Source organism: Eurosta solidaginis, chromosome 1 (genome assembly GCF_040869045.1).
Source record: "Eurosta solidaginis isolate ZX-2024a chromosome 1, ASM4086904v1, whole genome shotgun sequence".
Classification (NCBI taxonomy): Eukaryota; Metazoa; Arthropoda; class Insecta; order Diptera; family Tephritidae; genus Eurosta; species Eurosta solidaginis.
The window spans coordinates 250,366,633-250,384,869 of NC_090319.1; the positions used below are offsets into that span (position 1 = coordinate 250,366,633).

At 36.3% G+C, this 18,237-nt stretch overlaps 1 long non-coding RNA gene across 1 annotated transcript in view; it reads left to right on the forward strand.

Annotated features, from left to right (window-relative positions):
• Positions 1–7,512: 7,512 nt before the first annotated feature.
• The window catches only part of LOC137237089 (uncharacterized), an 80,007-nt gene continuing 69,282 nt past the window's right edge, over positions 7,513–18,237 (forward strand). The window contains exon 1 of the long non-coding RNA XR_010948808.1: positions 7,513–7,731. This is a non-coding gene — a long non-coding RNA (uncharacterized lncRNA). The remainder of the gene's footprint in view (positions 7,732–18,237) is intronic.

An 18,237-nucleotide genomic window follows, 5' to 3' on the forward strand; every position in this document is an offset into this window, starting at 1 on the left:
TTGCTTTATATTTGTTTTAAAGCGACCAATGAGTTGTAACGAAGCTTTCCCTGTGCCCCGATGCTTCTTAACTTTTTTCTGGAGTATACTCGCCGTGTGCAGGGTTCCGTACAATAAATTTATACTTTGGGGCCCTTTTCCAAGTCGTACAAATTCACTTTATTTAGCCTAATTATTTATTACAAACTTATCCTAAAATTTCATTTATGTTCAATTCTTTACTTTATTTGGTACTAGCTTATGCCCGTGGGTTTTACCCCACGTTTCTATAAAAATATGCAGGCTACGCGTAACTGACCATGGGTAAAACATGAATTAGAAAGATTGACTTCTGCTACAGCTAATGACTGTTGTTGTATGATATATTCATATTTGTAACAGGATTCCCCTCGCGTAGGTGAGGTTGACAATTGAGTTGCAGAAGCCCTGAAGCTTTAATGGTTTGTATTGCGCTCATCAATCCCTTGATTTGCAGATAATGATCCTCCTTAGCTTCATTGATAGGGATGGCAAATTTGAGGCATTTAAAACTGAAAAGACAAATCTTCGGTATCAATGGAATCCTTAGTTTTAAACTTTTTTGTTTTAGACATTTTCCGATAAAATGAATTGCTTCAATGACATTCGTAAAAGTTTTGTGATGAAAAGCCTTGTCCCACTACATAAGCGTGGCGAATCGAAATAACGAAGCATAAATATTAGGGGGACTCATTAAAGCATATAAATTTATAAGGTGTAAAATTATATCCATTTACACACGCTGTTATAGAACACACCTAGTTGTCGATCAGCGGTATGATTGCCAAAAAAATGTTTGTTTTGTTATACAAATTAAAAAATGCACCATTAAGTGAAAAATCAACACTAAAACATCTTTACTAAGAAATTCTTGTAAATGACTTGCTGATGTCGGATATTTCAGATGAAAAGGGCGGCAATTATATTTGCAAGGTTGCATTCCTTTGAGTTTACCGCGTTTACACCAAAAAATGTGTGCGTAAATTTATACAAATTGTGTAAATGATTTTTCATACAAAATTATGATATTGTGGGCCCTTTTCTAAGGATAAATCGATGAGGAGAAGTTTCTGATGGCTCAAAAGAGCTAATAAACTCAATCGGATATGTACAGCTTGGGACTCTTCCACGACTGTGTTAATAGAGTGATAAGTTGTCTTGGTTCTAGTGATATTAACATCCTCATTTTAAGGTGCCTAAAATGCCTTTTCTCAAAGCCATTTATAGTTTGTAAAGATAGATTCAATATTTGGAAGAAACATTAGCTACCAAAGCTTCAGGTGATGTCATAATTTCTCAAAAACTTGCAGGAAAAGAAATCAAATCTGTTAGTAAAGAAAAAGGAATTTTACCATAATTAATTTCAAGAAGTTGTTTAGCAAATGCTGCTGCTGTAGTGTTTCCGCCAAATGCCCTCTCATATTTCTAAAGAGAGTACATTTTTGTACGTAAAGGTGTCTATAGACGAAAAAGCACGTATTTATTTCAACTGCGGCTGTTCCAGCAAGTAACAGGAAATCACCACCTTTGGGATGACCATTACACCTTAAATTCTGAAGGTTCGGTCTAAAATTGCAGCGACTGTTTATGAGTCATGGTGCACACATCGCACACCCTCACTTTGGCCTGACCGTTTGCCTATTTTGCATATCGGTGTATCAAATGTTTGCAGACAGTGGTCATTTAAATGCGGAGTTGTACGCCCACCACACAAAGGGTATCTGAGAAAGCAACTGCCACAGTGATTTCTCTTTTTGCTCTTATATCAATTAATATCAAATTATACAGAAATGTTTTTTTCCGGTTCCTCCAGGCGTATCCAAAAATACCAACCCAAAGATAACATAAAATAATACTAAAGGAATAACAGCCAAACCCAACTCTGCAATCAAACTTTACGTGTTGAAATAACCTAAGTTTTTAAGGCAGTCCTAGTTCTGAAAGTCCCATTTGTCTTGTTTTTTTTTCAGTTCCATATATTACGGGTGCTTTTAGGACGTAGCCACGGCCCTTCTTACTCACCCCTTATGTTCTTAGTCGTGTTAGGGATGGATCCAATTTAACTCTTTACTGGATTTCAATGTTCTTACATGAATACTTCCAGAGTTATGCTGTATCAAACACTCCATTTGTATGGTAGGTGCCATACCCTTTTTTATATTGAATTTTGTTTGGAAGGTTTCTGGTGGGTGATTCAAATTTAGTTGTGATAGGCCGATCCGTTTAGGGCGCAACTCGATCTATACCTACATACATATATAATTTGAATTTTATATATAAAGATAGATAGATAGAAGATGTTGCTAGACTGAAGTTAACAAAAAATTTTAACGGCGAAAGATTGCTAAACATCCAAAAGGAATAACAGCCAAACAACTCTGTAGTCAAACTTTTTTTAAGTTTGTACGGCAGCCATAGTTCTGAGAAATCCCTTTTGCTGGGAAAGTGCCACACCCCCTTTCCCCGAATTCCAAATTTTACTGGAGGTGTTAGGACTTAACCTCATATAGCTCCTTACCAATTTTCGTTATCATACCATTACTACATCCAGAGATATGCAGTATGATAAATTCCATTTATATGGGAGGTGCCACGTCCCCTTCGAATTGGTTTTAAATTCATGAGGGTTTTTATTTAGTTGTCTACCAAAACCTTGCGATTTTCATATCGCGACCTTAGGGCTTGCCATGCCAGTTCGATATTGTCAGTACTAAGCGAGAACTGTTTAACTACTTGCCCGGCTTTGGAGTGCTGTGGGAGTGTTTTCTTGTTGGAGCAACATAAGTTGGTGCCCTATCTGGGCTTTTGTCTCCTCATAGAGAATCAGACATGACCGGTATTTATTAAAAGGACCGGTTTGAAGTCATCTGGGAGATCTTGATCTTCTGTCTCTAATACCGCGTCATGGGAGGTTTGAATCCGGTCCCAAAACCTATTAATATTAGTATCTTTAATTTTTAGGGACGATTCCGTGCTGTCGTTAATCGGGGTGGACCTGAATCGACCACAGTAGTCCCTAAAATTATCCGTTTCCGAGATGAATGTACTTGCCGTGAACATTTGCTTATTTTTTTTTTTTTTTTTTGTGATTTGACGTGTTTGGCGTTGATCTTTGGAATTGCTTTGGGATTTCTCATCGTGACTTATTATAGGGCTTTTTGATTGGCTTATTTGAGGGACACCTATCATATAGTGAGCAAGCGAGGGAGAGAGCCTGAGAGTGAGGGAGAGAGCTTGGGAGAGAGAGTGAGTTGGCGACTTAAAGAAAAGTTTATAACCGCAATGTAAATTTCACGACAAGAGGAATAAACATTTGAACTTTGGAAAATATGTATTTAACAACGCAAACCGTGAACTCGTACCACTGTACCCGCTCCAGAGAGGAACAAAATTAAAGATACGTGGGAATAATTATATGGGATATAGGTATATAAACGTATTAAAACGTATTTAGGGGAAACTATTATACTTTTGATATGGGAAATTTATTCGTATGAGATTATCTCGATATGAGGTTTTTTTTTTGTTTTTGGTGTGACTTAAAGGAGTCTTATTTGAACTACGATTTTTTGAACTATAAAGGGGTTTTGATGAGAGAAAGCTTATCGAAATTCTTATTGGAGATAGCGAATGTATAGCGTGCAAATTTAATGCGATAAAAGTCCTATTACACGCACTGCACCATTCTTCTACCACTGTTCACGAGATTTTATTTCACCGCTTATGTCGTATTCTTTCTTTTATATATCCGTATATATGTGGTATACGCAAGTAAGGAAACCGAAAAAATATTGCTTGCGTTTTTTATTAATTGAATTGGGGGTAAATAAGAAAACTGTAGAGGTTTATGCTATGATGATCAGCAATGAAGACACTGTATCGATTTAAGATAGATTAAATAATTTTAAAGCGGTATACAAATGTAATACCGAAAAAAATATTTGAAGGGTAAAATCGATATACGTGCCCACTGTATCTAGCTTAGTTTTCTTATTATGCTGTGCACATATACCGTACGGAGCTTTGCAATATGGGGTTATTGCTATATATATATATATATAAGTAACATTATGTCTCTACAAAAATTCCCTAAAACACTGTTATTCTCTCTAACTGTAAAAAATTTCAATTATTACTTTAGAGTAAGCTCTTAGCTTTTAAGTTCTTCCTGATTTATTCTTGTTTCTGATTTCGAACCGCTTACACGCGTGTGAACAATATTCTGAATAAACTTATAGTATCAACCTAAAATCGTGGTTTATGTTAGTGGCGCAGTCGCGGAGTCAAAGGCAATGATTCTTCAAACGAACCTTCGCAAAAACTTCCTTTTGATAATAATTAAAACTATTGAAAAATTATGAAAACTTAACAAGCTAATACACAAACTCAAGTGAGCAGCATTTAAACTATTTGTGATAATAAGCATTTAAAAACAAAAAAACTTGAAGCTAAGTAATAAGACATTTATAATATTAACAAGTAAGGAAGGCTAAGTTCGGGTGTAACCGAACATTAAATACTCAGTTGAGAGCTGTGGAGACAAAATAAGGAAAATCACCATGTTGTAAAAAGAACCTAGGGTAACCCTGGAATGTGTTTGTTAATGATAATTTTAAAAGGGAGTGGGCCTAAGTTCTATAGGTGGACGCCTTTTGAGTTCTATGGGTGGACGCCTTTTCGGGATATCGCCATAAACGTGGACCAGGGGTGGCTCTAGAATGCGTTTGCACAATATGGGTATCAAATGAAAGGTGTTAATGAGTATTTTAAAAGGGCGCGGGCCTTAGTTCTATAGGTGGACGCCTTTTCCAGATATCGCCATAAAGGTGGACGAGGGGTGACTCTAGAATTTGTTTGTACGATATGGGTATCAAATGAAAGGTGTTAATGAGTATTTTAAAAGGGCGTGGGCCTTAGTTCTATAGGTGGACTCCTTTTCAAGATATCGCCATAAAGGTGGACCAGGGGTGACTCTAGAATTTGTTTGTAGGATATGGGTATCAAATGAAAGGTGTTAATGAGTATTTTAAAAGGGAGTGGGCCTTAGTTCTATAGGTGGATGCCTTTTCGAGATATCGCCATAAAGGTGGGCCAGGGGTGACTCTAGAATTTTTTTGTACGATATGGGTATCAAATGAAAGGTGTTACTGAGTATTTTAAAAAGGAGTGGGCCTTAGTTATATATGTGGACGCCTTTTCGAGATATCGCCATAAACGTGGACCAGGGGTGACTCTAGAATCTGTTTGTACGATATGGGTATCAAATTAAAGGTATTAATGAGGGTTTTAAAAGGGAGTGGCCCTTAGTTGTATATGTGAAGGCGTTTTCGAGATATCGACCAAAATGTGGACCAGGGTGATCCAGAACATCATCTGTCGGGTACCGCTAATTTATTTATATATGTAATACCACGAACAGTATTCCTTCCAAGATTCCAAGGGCTTTTGATTTCGCCCTGCAAACCTTTTTTATTTTCTTCTACTTAATATGGTAGGTGTCACACCCATTTTACCAAGTTTTTTTCTAAAGTTATATTTTGCGTCAATAGACCAATACAAGTACCATGTTTCATCCCTTTTTTCGTATTTGGTATATAATTATGGCATTTTTTCATTTTTCGTAATTTCGGATTTCGGCCATTTTTTACACCAATACAAAGTGAGTTCAGATAAGTACGTGAACTGAGTTTAGTAAAGATAAATCGATTTTTTCTCAAGTTATCGTGTTAACGGCCGAGCGGAAGGACAGACGGTGGACTGTGTATAAAAACTGGGCATGGCTTTAACCGATTTCGCCCTTTTTCACAGAAAACAGTTATCGTCCTAGAATCTAACCCTCTACCAAATTTCACAAGGATTGGTAAATTTTTGTTCGACTTATGGCATTAAAAGTATCCTAGACAAATTAAATGAAAAAGGGCGGAGCCACGCCCATTTTGAAATTTTCTTTTATTTTTGTATTTTGTTGCAGCATATTATTACTGGAGTTGATTGTTGACATAATTTACTTATATACTGTAAAGATATTAACATTTCTTTTAAAATTTGAATTAAAAAAAAAAAAATTTTTTAAAGGGGGCGTGGTCGTTCTCCGATTTTGCTAATTTTTATTAAGCAGACATATAGTAATAAGAATAACGTTCTTGCCAAATTTCATCATGATATCTTCAACGACTGCCAAATTACAGCTTGCAAAACTTCTAAATTACCTTCTTTTAAAAGTGGGCGGTGCCACGCCAATTGTCCAAAATTTTACTAGTTTTCTATTATGCGTCATAAGTTCAACTCACCTACCAAGTTTCATCGCTTAATCCGTATTTGGTAATGAATTATCGCACTTTTTCGATTTTTCGAAATTTTCGATATCGAAAAAGTGGGCGTGGTTATTGTCCGATATCGTTCATTTTAAATACATACCAAATTTCATCAAGATACCTCAAAATTTACTCAAGTTATCGTGTTAACGGACAGACGGACAGACGGACGGACGGACGGACATGGTTCAATCGAATTTTTTTTTTGATACTGATGATTTTGATATATGGAAGTCTATATCTATCTCGATTCCTTTATACCTGTACAACCAACCGTTATCCAATCAAAGTTAATATACTCTGTGAGCTCTGCTCAACTGAGTATAAAAAAATACGATACACCAAAACGTTATCGTTAAATTATGCGAAATTATTGAAAAAAGTGACTTAAAATCTTAAAAAATTTAAATTGAATAAGAAACATGTTGATGAAAATAACTGATCGACTGGTTTTGGAAAATTTTTTAAAACAACAACAAATAAATTGTAAATAGCGGCCGAAAAACGAAAAAATTGAGTGCTACGAAAAATACACAACAAAATACATATAAAGTAATAGAACAATAAAAACAACAATGTTAATGAGCGCAATGCAAATAGACGTTTGGTTTTATGCATAACAAAAATAAACATATAGTATGCAAGACCAACAGCTGCACACAAATCGGCTCACTGAATTTAAGTACCTGTAAAAGAATAACCATGGAAGAAATCAAAGAAAGAAGAGATTGCGTCGTGCAAAGCATTAAGTTAAGCGCCAAATACACGACACGAACATTTCCGCGAACATTCCGCAATCTTGTGCGCAGCTTTGGCCATACACCATACGAACTTTTGGCCGAACATTAGTTATCTTTCAGACAGCGATGAATACGGACAACAATTGTGCTGCAGCAATATTTAATTATATTACAATAATCTTTGCTTTTTACTTGCCACAATGATGGCAAAGATTTATACATTTCAATAAATTCACTCAGAAATTTTTTATTGTCCATTTTACTTTTCCGCGCACGTCTGTTCCGTTCAGAAATTACTACGATTATGAGCTATTTCGCGCAAATGTTCGCCAAAAATTAAAATATTTTGATTTTTGGCGAACATTTGCGCGAACTGGCAAACACCACCATACACGACAGAAAAGGTCGCAGAAACATGACATAACGGGAATGTTCGCGGAAATGTTCGTGTCGTGTATTTGGCGCTTTAGTCTCGTCTTTCGATGGAGACAGAAATTACCTATCGCTCTTCTTTGGCAATATTGACAACATCATTCCGCCACTCACTTCTCTTACAAATGAAGAGAAACCCTTCTACTTCTAGTGTGTAGTAATCACACTACGTGGAGCAGCTTTGGATGTAATAAGGAGAGAACAACCATCTGTTTGGCTTATACTACGTGAGTTATTAATTAGTGAATTTACGTAGCATACACCCATAACTACTCTAATATTGTCAATTGATAATATTAAGCTTAGCAAGAGTGTAAAACAATTATGTGATGATATTAACCAAGAAGTATGTAAAATAAGAGATCGTATTAAATTAAGTAATTTAGGTATTTCTCAGGAAAATTTTTTGAAAACGGAATTACAACAAATAAGTTTAAAAACATTGAAAAGAGATTTACCAAATCATCTTATTGCTTTGATTAATATTAATTCACCAGCTGATTTAAGAGCTGCTATTCAAATTTTGAAAGAAAATGGTGAATATAAAGATAGTGGTGAGTACAATGAAAATAAGCAAATCGTAAATCTTAGTAAGCAAAATACTGTTGCGCAAAATATGCACAAAGACAACAATTTCCAAGATTATGTACCAAATCCTATTTTTAAGCCCTATCCACTTTCTTCTGCAGTAGATACTAGTTTTTATCCGTACCAACCCCCTTTCCCCAGTAGTAGAGTGCAAAATATGCCGCAATACAACCAGCAAAGTGCTCAACACCGCGTTCCTTCTATGCCAGTACCTGATTCAAATAAGTTTCGTTCTAATCAGCGTAGCGTTCAAGCTGGTCCTCGAACAAATCGAGCTAACTCTAATCAGTCTCGCATTAGACGATTCGGCTCTCCAGTACCAATGGAGCAAGATGAGCAAAATTTTCATTTGCAGGCATCGAGAAATTACCAAGAATTCAGTTGAATATTCAAAACAAACTGTGCGTGAGTTATGTTAGTGAATAATTTCCTCTCTGGTAACTAACATGAATGTTAATTTTAATTTATTTGTTATGTAAAGTGTACATATAAGCTATAGTCCTTAAGTCATTTCTAACTTTTTAGTGTAACCTTTGAATGAGTAAGTACTCAATAAAGAAATTAAAACTTAAATTGTGTTTACTTAAAAAGTAAGGTCGTTACTGGCGCAGTCGTGTTTTCGAGCCGAAGTGTTTAACCAAAGTTAAAACTAAATTCTAATTTAAAGTTATATAAAACTAAAACTGGAAGTATATATATTAGGGCGGGTCGATTTAAAAATCGCTCATTGCTCTGTGAAAATCGTATTCTAGGGATCAAAATAAGAAACTTTGCCGAAGGAACCATACCTCTAAAGCGAATTCTGATGTCCCCCCCTTTGGGTCGAACTTTTGGGTAGGGGCAATTTCAATTTTACCTGCTGTGTCTTGTGGTGGCTTAAAAAAACAACACAAGCAATTTTACGATCTGCAATTGTGTCACAGTGATACCTTCATTTTTTAAAACGGTTGAATAAAAAACCCACACAACTATGTTTACGACATGGAAATGCATCACGGTGATGCCTTGGTTTTAAAACGGGGTTGTAAAAACGCTAATTTCTAAAAATTTTTTTTAATTTTTTTTCTATTACTAAGTTAAATTCATTTTTTCATTTACATATGTTATGACTAAATAAGTTTCTAAAGGGAAAAATAAACTCCAAAAAGAAAAAACATAGGCATTTAAAAGTGGGATTTTTCAAAATTTGCCCCTACGACCCAAAGGGGGGCCATCAGAATTCGTTTTAGAGGTATGGTTCCTTCGGCAAAGTTTCTTATTTTGATCCCTAGAATATGATTTTCATAGAGCAATGGGCGATTTTTTTGCCTCCCCACAAATCGACCCGGCCTAATATATCTATATATATATATATATATATATATATTTGTTATATATATTTGTTATATATACATGAAGCGAAAACTTTCGTGATAACTTAACGAAAAAAAAATGTGTATACACACATATATGTGAACTTATAAACTATATATATATATATATATATATAAGGGAAAAAGGAGTGAGATGTGTTAAGACATTATATTCATGGGTTGTTTAAAATAATTTCAAATATCTAAGTGAAAAATCAACGGGCTAAAAAACGGTACGTTGTAAACCCGTTATGACGCCACTATCTTAAACCGGCCAATCCAAGATGCATGCAGTTATGACGCCACTTGGGAAAACCGTTTCACTAAAACAGCAACAACAATGTGAAATAGACCGAAAATGAAAATACAAATTTAAAGCAAAAAGTTAAACAAAGAAGACAACAAAGAAGAGTTAATTGTTATGCTTTAAATTAACAGTAAACAAAATATGTGAAAATAAGCTAACAAATGCAACTACGTGACATATTTGAACATTGATAAATTAGCAACCTAGAATGTAAAATGAAATGAATACCAAGTGATTTACATTATAAGCAAAGTTAAGTGATAAAAAGCAAAAATGAGTAAGTGCACAAAGGACTTGCGTAAATGTAAACAAAACATGCAAATAAACAAAGTTTTCAAGGACAAATTATAAACAAAACAACAAGACAAATATAAAAAAGAACATCTATACACAAGCGACAAAGAAGAAACAGGAAAATCAGCAAGCAGTACTATTTAACGCACATTGTGGAGAAAACAACAAAAATAACAACAATCAACAGCTGGTATAAACACGATGATTGATAAGGCAAGCAAATTCGTTAATTATAGAATAGAGCAGTGCGTAATTTAAGCGAGAGGGAAATAAAAGAGAGTACAATTACATTAACTTACATTGAAAGTTGTTAGTTAAGCTTAAAAGTAGGCAAATAAGAGACTATATTATTTTTATTTTTTATTAGAGCTTTGAGAGAAATTTTATAAAAGAAAGCTAATCATGACAATTGTAATAACAGTCAATGAAGTGCTTCAGGAAGCACAGCGTATTAAAGAGTTTAGAGGTAATGATGGGTACGCCTTAACTTCCTTTATTAGAGAAGTTAAAATGGTGCAATCTCTCTCAGTAAGTGACCAACATTTTAATTTTTATGTTTATTTGAGAGCAATAATAAATAAAATATTCAAGTGCCCGCTCTACATGTTTTACGAACTTTGGGTCCCAATCCGCCATGGGCTGAGGTTAAAAAGGCGCTGACTACTAACTTTGCATTAAAGATACATATCATCAATTGTATCAGCAAGCTTTCGCTGCAATAAATACAGATCTAGTAACATATTACAAAACTTTGATTAATATTTTATGTAAAATAAACGAAAAATATGAGTTCGATAGCGAAAAACCACGTGAATTAAACCCAATATAAATGTAGACAAAATTATTTTAAGATCATTTTTGAATAACATTGATTTGAATTCAGCATCAATTATCCTAAATAACAATATTCAAAATATAAAGAATGCATTTAATATGTTGGAAAATCAAGGCCTTATCAGATATGACTCTAATAGAAATTTAGTAAACAATAATTACCAAAGAAATGAAGTAAGGAGATGCAATTGTATAAATAATGCAATGCAATATCCAAACTCTTCAATTAGTACTGGTATTTGTTCTCGAAATTCTCAACCAATTCCAAGACAATATAACTCGCCAGTGTTCTTAAATCAGTCTCTTCAACCAACGGGTCGTTATAACCCAAACAGAAGTACGTATAGTAGGAATTATAATAATAATAACCCTAACAATTTTAATAATAACAATAGGAATGTTTCAAACCAATCCAGACGCTATAATAACAATAATACTAGTAATAGGGGATTTATGCACAGTTTATCTACACCAATGGAAGTTGAATGTATGCATCCAATTTTAGATGAACACGAAAATGAGTAAGTAAGTTTTCATATCAAAGCCTCCAGAAACCATTACCCCTCATAGAATTACATATAGGAAAGGATAAAATAATTGCACTTATAGAAATACTTAACAAGGATAAACTTATACATTATAAACGTTTAAAAATAAAGAAAACTATTTCTTTTATATCTTTAAATAATAAAACAGACATAAATAATGAAATAGTAACAGGTTTACCTTTTGAATTTAATGAATATGGAACAATGTCATGGTTGTTGACAGATTTTAAAAACAAACCATTTGATGCAATAATAGGACAAAATATTTTAAAACCAATGAAAGCTATAGTAAATATGGACAACGACAACGTTTCGTTGAATGGAAATATAATACATTTTATAAAAGCATTTCCGTATAATATTAATGAAATTCATTAGCTTAAAATTATAGATTTAAGTTCTAAAATAGTGTAAAATATATTGAGTGGTTTAAATAATGACGAAATTAGAGCTGTAAAGGAAATTTTAAACACATACAAAGATCTCATTTACACAGAAGGACAAACGTTGAGTAATACAGATATAATTCAGCATGAAATACGTACGACAACAGATAGGCCTATTTATTCGAAATTATACCGATATCCTCGCGTTCATGAACAGGAAATTTGTAAACAAATTGAAGAAATGATGAAGCATGGCATAATAAAAGACAGTAATTCACCATATAATAGCTCTTTATGGATTGTTCCCAAAAAGTCAGATTGTTCAGGTGAAAAGAAATGGAGACTGGTTGTCGACTACAGAACAGTTTCAGTTGATGATAAATTTCCGATCCCTAATATTGATGATATCCTTGATAAGTTAGGACGTTCTCATTTTTTTTTTCGATAATTGACTTAGCGAAGGATTTTCACCAAATTCTTGTCAGACAAGAAGACCGGTCGAAAACAGCATTCTCTACACCTTACGGTCACTACGAGTTCATCAGGATGCCGTTTGGGCTTAAAAATGCTGCAGCCACATTTCAGCGGCTCATTAGTAACGTGCTTAAAGACCTAATTAACAAGATATGCGTAGTTTATATGGATGATATCCTTATATTCTCAACTAGCTTCCAAGAGCACTTAAATGACGTTAATCGAGTTTTGAAAAGATTAAGGGAAGCCAAGCTTAGAACACAAATAAGCAAATGCAAATTTTTTAGTAAAGAAACTTTGCATTTGGGTCACATTTTAACACCTGAAGGTGTAAAGCCTAATCCTAAAAAGTTTAGTCAAATTTTAATCTAAAACTGCCAAAAACAGTGAAGCAAATTAAGTCCTTTCTTAGTATGTCCGGATATTATAGGAAATTTATAAGAGATTACTCAAAAGTAGCCTACCCCATGATAAAATATTTAAAAAAGGACGTAAAATTAAATTTGAAGGATCCTAACTTTATAAATAGTTTTGAAAAAGTAAAAACTATTTTGACTGAACCACCGGTACTTAAGTATCCGGATTTCAAAAAACCTATCCAACTTATAACTGATACGAGTAATAACGCCTTTAGAGGCGTTTTACAACAAGAACATCACCCAATTTGCCAGCAGAACTCTTAATGACCACGAGAAGAATTATGCAGCTACAGAGAAAGAAATTTTTGCAATTATTTGGGCAACCAACTATTTTAGGCCCTATCTTTATGGTAACACCTTCGAAATATTATCCGACCACCAACCAATAAAATGGCTTTTCGCTAAAGCATAAACAAAATGTTTAAATCCAAGACTTTCCAGGTGGATTCTAAAATTAAGTGAATTTAATATCACCGTGAATTACGTAAAAGGAAAAGACAATCAAGTAGCAGACTTTTTGAGCAGGATAAATAAGTCAACATGGCAATCAACATGGCAAATATATCTGATAACGATTCTCTCTATAATAATCGTGACGATGATATAGATACCATGCATTCACAAGTAGAGAATATTTGCTTTGGTATAAGTATTGTAACGAATTTACTGCAAATCCTTTAATTCACAGCCTTCTGCTAAGTTCGAATCACTAAACTGTTGAATAAATGACTCCAATATTTAATAATGCAAAATGGCCTTTATTAAAGTACTTCACAATAACACTGATACTTTCACAACCAATAGCTTGCTTAAATGAAACTGCTTTTCTAAATAATACTGCTATTGCTCGCTAGATAGCGTCTTAAATCCAACTGATTGTCGCGCCTCTACTGTTGCTGCCTTTTATAGTGTTTGGTTCCCTCCTTCACATTTCTAGGCGGTTCCGTTCTAGAATCTACTAGTTGGTTATCTGCTATAAGTTTCTCGATCTAAACAAACGCTGCCAGCCTTTCCAAATGGAGCACTTTCATTTTGGTTCGTGGTTTACCGATGGTTTGTATGCGGTACACTACATCGTTGATCCGTTTTACAACTTTGTATGGGCCTTCCCAATTACACTGCAATTTCGGGGATACACTTTTTTTCATTGTGGGTTGTATAACAGCACCAAATCTCCTTCCTGAAAACCTTCCGAAATATTGCTTTATCGTATCTGGCTTTCATCTTGTCAATCATAATCTTTGTTCGTTGCCTTATCAGATCGTGTATTTCTCTCAGCTCCTCTTCCAAATCACCAGTGGATTTCTTGGCATTTCTCTCCGCATCGACATCTATCCCAAACTTCAAATTAGCTGGCAGTCTAAGGTCGTTGCCAAAAATTACTTTTGCAGGGGTTTGGCCCGTTATCTCATGCACTGCTGATCGGTAAGCCATCAAGAATAACGATATGCGGGTATCCCACTCTTTATGGAACTTGTCCACTACTTTCCTTAAGTGCTCCTCCAATGTTCTATTGAATCGTTCCACCATACCATCGGACTGAGGATGCAATGCACTTGTCCGTGTTTTTCGAATGCCCAATGATTTACACATTTCCTGGAACACAGCTGATTCGAAATTCCTGCCTTGGTCAGAATGTAACTCCCTTGGTGCACCATACCTTGCAACCCAATTGTTTATAAACACTTCTGCTACTGTTTCTGCTTCTTGATTTGGGATTGGGTATAATTCTGGAAATTTGCTGAAATAATCCATAACTACCAGTACATATTTGTTTCCGCAGTTGCCAGTAGGAAATGGACTTACGACATCCATAGCGATCCTTTCAAATGGCGCACCTGAGTTATATTGCTTCATCTGGCCATGACTTCGGGTTCTGGGCCCTTTCGCTCTGCTGCAAACCTCGCAGTTCGCAATCCAATCAGTGACCGACTGACGGCAACCAACCCAATGGAATCTCTGTTTAATCTTCTCGAGCGTCTTCGTGATTCCAAGATGACCTCCGCTTGGACCATTATGCAGCTCGCTGAGGACGTCAGGAATCCTATTTCTGGGAACAACTATGAGTTTCTTTTTTCTTTGACCATCCTCACTCTCCATTCTCGATGCAGGCAAACGGATATCAATTCTAAACTGTTCCACTGTGCCCAATACGACTTCACAATGGGACTCTCTGCTGACATCTCCTCTCTGCTGATCTTTCGTTTCGTTCGAGCCCTTGCATAACATGTGACAGATCTGTATTTTCTAGCTGACACTTTCTTAGTTGTTCCTTGTCCCATTCATCCGTACACGTTATAGTCATTAGGCGGACATCTATGTCTTTTTTAGCCTCGGCCTTTGAACAGTGCTTGCATTCCAAACTACATGGTATTCGTGATATTGCGTCGGCATTTCCATGGGTACTACCTTTCCGATGCTCAATGGAAAAGTCATAGCTTTGCAGCCGCTCGATCCACCGGGCCAATTGTCCTTCTGAATTACGGAACTGCAGAAGCCGTTTCAACGCTGCGTGATCTGTCCCGACGCGGAATCGCTGGCCGTAGAGGTATTTGTGAAAATGTTTAATGCACTCTACCAATTCCAACAGCTCTCTCCGTGTAACGCAATATTTCCACTCTGGTTTTCCAATCGAACGGCTGTAGTATGCAACTACCTTCTCTTGTCCATCGACCAGTTGTGATAAAACGCTTCCTATAGCATATGCACTCGCTTCTGTATCTAGAATAAAGGTTGCTCCTGGAATCGGAGATGCCAACATTGGGGGGTTTTAATTTGATGTTTCACAACGTTGGTGCGGCCTGGTTTGGAACCATCCTGGTCAAATATGTTCGCGTACTTTAGGAGCAGTTGTTTTGCCTTAGTCTGATAGGCTTCCTCTAGCCCCTGCGTCCATGCCATGATGTCATTTGAAAGATCAGTATTACTACATGAAACGTGTTCCTGGAGCTGTTCACAGATAATAACTATTTCAGCCTCTTGGCATCCTCGCAAAATAGCTCCTTTGTTCAGTTTGAGTGGTGACTTGAACTCATTGAGTACTCTTACCGGAATACGTCCATCTTGTTTTGTCATAGCCAGGATTTTTCCTACAAGTATGTTCAGTGCTGATTTGTTTGCTGCTTCGAAAACCCACAATTTGTTTGTCCCACAATCTCCATCAACCTTTGCCCAGATGACTGCTTCGGATTTTGGTGGTATTTGCTGACTCTCTTCCACCAGCACTCGTTTACTGCTGTAGCCTCTCTCGTAGCCGAAATTAAGTGGCACATCCACATCTTGATGCCTTGGTCGATTAAGAAGTCCACTCCAATTATGATTTCATCAACAATCTCTGCCACTAAAAACTTGTGTAATACCGTGACGTTCCCAATTGCTACTTCACATGCTACTTCTCCAATTACCTGTGTGTTCTCTCCCGTGCCTGTACGTAATCTTGCTCCAAGCAATGGTCTTAATGTCTTGTTGACTAAATCTGATCGATTGATGGACCCGAATCTACAGTCGGTAAACGTTCCTTTCCATCCACATATCCTCCGACAGTAAGATTGCTTGACCTTCTTGCAATTTGCGAAATAGAGATTATGGGGCATTCAATTGAGGGAGCCAGCTGTCGCCCCTTGCGGCTGACTCTCTTTAGTTTAACGATTGAGTGGACTTGGAGAATTGCTCACCTCCGTCAGCTCTGCGTTTACGGCCACCCAGAGTGTTGGAACTATTAGGACCGGTGCTGCAATGACGTGCAATGTGGCCTGGGTTTCCGCACTTGAAACATTTCATAACTCCAGACTTTTCTGGTGTGATCCCTTCAGTGCTTCCAAAATTGTGTCCACTCAATCTGGCCTTTCTACTTCCACACGATGGGCTTCGTACGCTGGCTTACTCAAAAGTGAGGCAGTTTCCTGAGTCAGTGCATGGGATACCGTTTCAGCGAATGTTTGCTTTGGGTTCGCGTATGTAGTTTGCTTCTTTTCGACGTCCCGTATGCCGTTTATAAAGCTCTGAATCTTTACCCTTTCATTGTATTCCACGGGTGCGCCCGCATTTGCAATATGAGCCAATATTTCAACATCCGAAGCAAACTCCTGCAATGTCTCATTTGCTTTTTGGTAACGGTTTTGCAACTCAATTTGATATATCTGTTTTCTGTGTTCGCTTCCGTATCGCCGTTCTACAGCAGCGATTAATGCTTCATAACTGTTATGTTCGTACTCTGGGATGGTCTGTAATATCTCAGCAGCTGGTCCTTTTAAAGCCACGAACAATGCAGCAACTTTATCTTCAGCATTCCAGTTGTTCACTGCTGCGGTCTTCTCAAACTGTAGGTTAAAGGCCTGGAAAGGAACAGAACCGTCAAAGGATGGTGCTTTTACCTTTGGGTTGCTTGCTGAAACAGCTGGGCGATTTAATTGCAACTCCTGTATACGACGTCTCAAAGCATCCACCTCTGCCTCGAATTTTTCTTCAAACTGCATTATTTTTTCGTCCATGCGCGCTTCGAGTTTTGATGATATACACGTGTCTCTTGTTCTTTCAGTTGAGTTGTCATATATACATTTTCTTCTTCTAGCTGTCATGACACTTCTGTTATACATGCCTCTTGCGCTTCAATTTGGGATGCCAATTGCGACGACATTGATGCTACTGTCGATGTTTGTGCAGATATTGCAGCCAATATCATGTTCAAGTCTGTGCTAGTAACTGTCTGCGATGATTCGTTTTTCTCTTCAATTTTTGTTGTCTTGTCGACATCAAGATGAAAGACATACTCTTGCACGTTAATTCCTTCTGCTTCCATTTCCTCTCGTAGTCGTGCCTGAAGTTCGAGTTTAATGCCAGTTGTATTCAATCCACGGCTCTCCAACTCCTTCTTCAGTTGCTGGATCTTCAATTCACTGAACTTTGCCATGTCCTTGTTGTCCTCTGGAATTTATTCAACAATTCCTCTTCTGACACCAATTGTAACGAATTTACAGCAAATCCTCTTATTTGCAACTTCTGCTAAGTTCGAATCTCTAAACTGTTGAATAAATAACTCCAATATTTAATAATGCAAAATGGCCTTTATTAAAGTACTTCCCAATAACACTGATACTTTCACAACCAATAGCTTGCTTAAATGAAACTGCTTTTCAAAATAATACTGCTATTGCTCGCTAGATAGCGTCTTAAATACAACTGATTGTCGCGAATCTACTAGTTGGTTATCTGCTATAAGTTTCTCAGCTATGCTGCAGATGTACAATTTTTATAGCTTCTCTCACAACTCATGCGCGTGTGTTTGTGCGTTGCTTCTCCGCAAGCAACCCTTCTACGTACATATGTGTAGACATAATGATTGAATTACTGATGATTGATACACGTCACTGCTTAGCATCGGCTTAGAGATGAAAATATCTTAGTGTTGCTAATATTCGTTACAGTATTTTAGACACAGCAGTAAACAGGTTTAAAACTCAATTATCCTTACGGATGAAAAACAAAAGGATATTGAAATAAAACATAAAAATAAAAAGATATTTATTGATAGT